This window comes from Arachis ipaensis, chromosome B1, assembly GCF_059453495.1.
Source record: "Arachis ipaensis isolate K30076 ecotype BB chromosome B1, ASM5945349v1, whole genome shotgun sequence".
In the NCBI taxonomy this organism is placed as follows: Eukaryota; Viridiplantae; Streptophyta; class Magnoliopsida; order Fabales; family Fabaceae; genus Arachis; species Arachis ipaensis.
The window spans coordinates 58,435,157-58,441,119 of NC_142436.1; the positions used below are offsets into that span (position 1 = coordinate 58,435,157).

The 5,963-nt window shown below is 35.5% G+C and overlaps 2 non-coding genes across 2 annotated transcripts; both read right to left on the reverse strand.

Annotated features, from left to right (window-relative positions):
• Window positions 1-1,096: 1,096 nt before the first annotated feature.
• On the reverse strand, window positions 1,097-1,204 carry LOC148576704 (small nucleolar RNA R71). The gene has a single exon (XR_015904115.1). It is a non-coding gene; the product is annotated as a small nucleolar RNA R71 (small nucleolar RNA).
• Window positions 1,205-4,871: 3,667 nt separating this feature from the next.
• Window positions 4,872-4,979, reverse strand: LOC148576705 (small nucleolar RNA R71). Its single transcript, XR_015902810.1, has one exon. It is a non-coding gene; the product is annotated as a small nucleolar RNA R71 (small nucleolar RNA).
• Between the last annotated feature and the right edge of the window lie 984 nt (window positions 4,980-5,963).

Sequence of the window (5,963 nt, forward strand, 5' to 3'; positions counted from 1 at the left end):
ATCTGTAACATAGAAGAATTCATAAACCAAGTTAAAAAGATAAATAAAAAGGAATGTTGAACCTGATAAAAAGATAATCCTGAAAGCGAATAAAATCCTAAATCTAAATCCTAATCGATTTTCAAATTTGTTTTAACTAACTAACTAACTTTTTGTTTGTTTCTTATCTTTTTCAAAACTACCTAACTAACTTTCTCTCTCCAATTTTTGAAAATATCTCCCTCTTTTTCAAAAATTATTTTTAATTAACTAATTATTTTAATTTTTGATTTCAATTTTATTCCTAATTTTCAAAAATTACTAATCTTTTTCAAAAACTAATTTCGAAAATCACTAAACATTTTTCAAAAATAATTTTCGAAAATCCTCTTCCTCCCTCATCTCCTTCTATTTATTTATTCATCTACTAACACTTCTCTTCATCTCACATCTCTGCTCTCCTCACCCTTGTGTTTCTTTCTTTACATTACATTCTTTTCTTCTTCTACTCACACAGGGAAACCTCTATACCTGGGTAAAAAGGATCCCTATTATTATTATTTTTCTGTTCCCTCTTTTTCATATGAGCAGGAGCAAGGACAAGAATATTCTTGTTGAAGCAGATCCAGAACCTGAAAGGACTCTGAAGAGGAAACTAAGAGAAGCTAAAATACAACAATCCAGAGACAACCTTACAGGAATTTTCGAACAAGAAAAGGAGATGGCATCCGAAAATAATAATAATGCAAGGAGGATGCTTGGTGACTTTACTGCACCTAATTCCAATTTACATGGAAGAAGCATCTCCATCCCTACCATTGGAGCAAACAATTTTGAGCTGAAACCTCAATTAGTTTCTCTAATGCAGCAAAACTGCAAGTTTCATGGACTTCCATCTGAAGATCCTTTTCAGTTCTTAACTGAATTTTTGCAGATCTGTGATACTGTTAAGACTAATGGAGTAGATCCTGAAGTCTACTGACTCATGATTTTCCCTTTTGCTGTAAGAGACAGAGCTAGAGTGTGGTTGGACTCTCAATCTAAGGATAGCCTGAACTCTTGGGATAAGCTGGTCAAGGCTTTCTTAGCCAAGTTCTTTCCTCCTCAAAAGCTGAGTAAGCTTAGAGTGGATGTTCAAACCTTCAGACAGAAAGAAGGTGAATTCCTCTATGAAGCTTGGGAGAGATACAAGCAACTGACCAAAAAGTATCCTTCTGACATGCTTTCAGAATGGACCATCCTGGATATATTCTATGATGGTCTGTCTGAATTAGCTAAGATGTCATTGGATACTTCTGCAGGTGGATCCATTCACCTAAAGAAAACGCCTGCAGAAGCTCAAGAACTCATTGACATGGTTGCTAATAACCAGTTCATGTACACTTCTGAGAGGAACCCTGTGAGTAATGGGACGCCTCAGAAGAAGGGTGTTCTTGAAATTGATACTCTGAATGCCATATTGGCTCAGAATAAAATATTGACTCAGCAAGTCAATATGATTTCTCAGAGTCTGAATGGAATGCAAGCTGCATCCAACAGTACTCAAGAGGCATCTTCTGAAGAAGAAGCTTATGATCCTGAGAACCCTGCAATAGCAGAGGTGAATCACATGGGTGAACCATATGGAAACACCTATAACCCCTCATGGAGAAATCACCCAAATCTCTCATGGAAGGATCAACAAAAGCCTCAACAAGGCTTTAATAATGGTGGAAGAAACAGGTTTAGCAATAGCAAGCCTTTTCCATCATCCACTCAGCAACAGACAGAGAACTCTGAACAAAATACCTCATGACATTTTAGATCTAAACTTTGTACCTTTTGACGGCATGAGTCTCTAAACTCCACTGTTGGGGGTGAGGAGCTCTGCTGTGTCTCGATGAATTAATGCAAGTATTTCTACAAAAACTTGGTGCACGAAATTGTGATCTCAGGCAACGGCGCCAGAAACTCTGTACGCACGTCTTAATAAATCGTTTTTCATTCACAACTTCGATACAACTAACCAGCAAGTGCACTGGGTCGTCCAAGTAATAAACCTTACGTGAGTAAGGGTCGATCCCACGGAGATTGTTTGTATGAAGCAAGCTATGGTCACCTTGTAAATCTCAGTCAAGCGGATATAAAATAGTTATGAAGTTTTCGAAAATATATAATAAAATAAGGATAGAAATACTTATGTAAATCATTGGTGAGAATTTCAGATAAGCGCATAGAGATGCTTTCGTTCTTCTGAACCTCTGCTTTCCTGCTGTCTTCATCCAATCAATCCTACTCCATTCCATGGCTGGCTTTATACCAACAATCTCCGTGGGATCGACCCTTACTCACGTAAGGTTTATTACTTGGACGACCCAATGCACTTGCTGGTTAGTTGTATCGAAGTTGTGAATGAAAAACGATTTATTAAGACGTGCGTACAGAGTTTCTGGCGCCGTTGCCTGAGATCACAATTTCGTGCACCAAGTTTTTGGCGCCGTTATCGGGGATTGTTCGAGTTTGGACAACTGACGGTTCATCTTGTTGCTCAGGTTAGGTAATTTTCTTCTTATTTTATTTTCAAAAATTTTTCAAAAAAAAAATTTTTCAAAAAATCTTTCAAAAATTTCTCATCTGTTTTCGAAAATTATTCTAAAATTTTTAAGAATGAATTCTAGACTTTCATGAAGCATGTTGAAGCCTGGCAGGCTGTAAAGCCATGTCTAATTCTTCTGGATAGGGGCTTCCAACCATTAGCATAGAGGCAAGATAATTGGAATGTCAGCTGTGGCATGTCTGAGTTACACACCAAAGCTTGGCTGGCTATTAAGCCATGCCTAACCCTCAGATTGGAGCTTTAGACTAAGAGTACAAAGATTTCTGGAATTCATATTAAAAATTTTGGAATCCTTATTTTTCTTTTTCAAACAATTTTCGAAAAATACAAAAAACAATTTAGAAAATCATAAAAATCAAAAATATTTTGTGTTTCTTGTTTGAGTCTTGAGTCAGATTTTAAGTTTGGTGTCAATTGCATGTTCATCTTGCATTTTTCGAAAAAATTCATGCATTCATAGTGTTCTTCATGATCTTCAAGTTGTTCTTGGTAAGTCTTCTTGTTTGATCTTGATGTTTTCTTGTTTTATGTCTTTTCTTGTTTCTCATGTGCATTTTTGCATCCATAGAGTCTAAGCATCAACGATTTCTAAGTTTGGTGTCTTGCATGCTTTCTTTGCATCAAAAATTTTTCAAAATTAAGTTCTTGATGTTCATCTTGATCTTCAAAGTGTTCTTGGTGTTCATCTTGACATTCATAGCATTCTTGCATGCATTCATTATTTTGATCTAAAATTTCCATGCATTGAGCATTTTTAGTGTTTTTCTCTCTCATCATAAAAATTCAAAAATAAAAAAATATATCTTTCCCTTTTTCACTCATAAATTTCGAAAATTAGATTTGACTTTTTCAAAAATTTTTAAAATTCAATTGTTTCTTATGAGTCAAATCAAATTTTCAATTTAAAAATCTTATCTTTTTCAAAATCTTTTTCAAAAATCAAATCTTTTGCATTTTTCTTAGTTATTTTCGAAAATTTTAAAAATATTTTTCAAAAATCTTTTTCTTAACTTTACCACATAATTTTCGAAAATAACATCATCAATTAATGTTTTGATTCAAAAATTTCAAGTTTGTTACTTGCTTGTTAAGAAAGATTCAAACTTTAAGTTCTAGAATCATATCTTGTGATTTCTTGTGAATCAAGTCATTAATTGTGATTTTAAAAATCAAATTTTTTTGTCAAAACTAATTTCAATCATATCTTTTCAAAAATATCTTTTTATCTTATCTTTTTCAAAATCATATCTTTTTCAAAAATTTGATTTTAAAATATCTTTTCTAACTTCTTATCTTCTTATCTTTTCAAAATCGATTTTCAAATTTGTTTCAACTAACTAACTAACTTTTTGTTTGTTTCTTATCTTTTTCAAAACTACCTAACTAACTTTCTCTCTCCAATTTTCGAAAATATCTCCCTCTTTTTCAAAAATTTTTTTTAATTAACTAATTATTTTAATTTTTTATTTCAATTTTATTCCTAATTTTTGAAAATTACTAACCTTTTTCAAAAACTAATTTCGAAAATCACTAACCATTTTTCAAAAATAATTTTCGAAAATCCTCTTCCTCCCTCATCTCCTTCTATTTATTTATTCATCTACTAACACTTCTCTTCATCTCACATCTCTACTCTCCTCACCCTTGTGTTTCTTTCTTTACATTATATTCTTTTCTTCTTCTACTCACACAGGGGAACCTCTATACCTGGGTAAAAAGGATCCCTATTATTATTATTATTTTTCTGTTCCCTCTTTTTCATATGAGCAGGAGCAAGGACAAGAATATTCTTGTTGAAGCAGATCCAGAACCTGAAAGGACTCTGAAGAGAAAACTAAGAGAAGCTAAAATACAACAATCCAGAGACAACCTTACAGGAATTTTCGAACAAGAAAAGGAGATGGCAGCCGAAAATAATAATAATGCAAGGAGGATGCTTGGTGACTTTACTGCACCTAATTCCAATTTACATGGAAGAAGCATCTCCATCCCTACCATTAGAGCAAATAATTTTGAGCTGAAACCTCAATTAGTTTCTCTAATGCAGCAAAACTGCAAGTTTCATGGACTTCCATCTGAAGATCCTTTTCAGTTCTTAACTGAATTTTTGCAGATCTGTGATACTGTTAAGACTAATGGAGTAGATCCTGAAGTCTACTGACTCATGCTTTTCCCTTTTGCTGTAAGAGACAGAGCTAGAGTGTGGTTGGACTCTCAGCCCAAAGATAGCCTGAACTCTTGGGATAAGCTAGTCACGGCTTTCTTAGCCAAGTTCTTTCCTCCTCAAAAGTTGAGCAAGCTTAGAATGGATGTTCAAACCTTCAGACAGAAAGAAGGTGAATCCCTCTATGAAGCTTGGGAGAGATACAAGCAACTGACCAAAAAGTGTCCTTCTGACATGCTTTCAGAATGGACCATCCTGGATATATTCTATGATGGTCTGTCTGAATTAGCTAAGATGTCATTGGATACTTCTGCAGGTGGATCCATTCACCTAAAGAAAACGCCTGCAGAAGCTCAAGAACTCATTGACATGGTTGCTAATAACCAGTTCATGTACACTTCTGAGAGGAACCCTGTGAGTAATGGGACGCCTCAGAAGAAGGGTGTTCTTGAAATTGATACTCTGAATGCCATATTGGCTCAGAATAAAATATTGACTCAGCAAGTCAATATGATTTCTCAGAGTCTAAATGGTATGCAAGTTGCATCCAACAGTACTCAAGAGGCATCTTCTGAAGAAGAAGCTTATGATCTTGAGAATCCTGCAATAGTAGAGGTGAATCACATGGGTGAACCATATGGAAACACCTATAACCCCTCATGGAGAAATCACCCAAATCTCTCATGGAAGGATCAACAAAAGCCTCAACAAGGCTTTAATAATGGTGGAAGAAACAGGTTTAGCAATAGCAAGCCTTTTCCATCATCCACTCAGCAACAGATAGAGAACTCTGAACAAAATACCTCATGACATTTTAGATCTGAACTTTGTACCTTTTGACGGCATGAGTCTCTAAACTCCATTGTTGGGGGTGAGGAGCTCTGCTGTGTCTCGATGAATTAATGCAAGTATTTCTGATTCACGCACGCACGTCCTCCTATGGCAAACTGTGTGTTGGTGGATCACCGTTGTCAATGGTTACCATCCATCCTTCCAGTGAAAAGGGTCCAGATGCGCTGTCACCGCACGGCTAATCATCTGCAGGTTCTCAATCGAACCGGAATAGGATTTACTATCCTTTTGCGTCTGTCACTACGCCCAGCACTCGTGAGTTTGAAGCTCGTCACAGTCATTCAATCCCTGAATCCTACTCGGAATACCACAGACAAGGTTTAGACTTTCCGGATTCTCTTGAATGCTGTCATCAATCTAGCTTATACCACG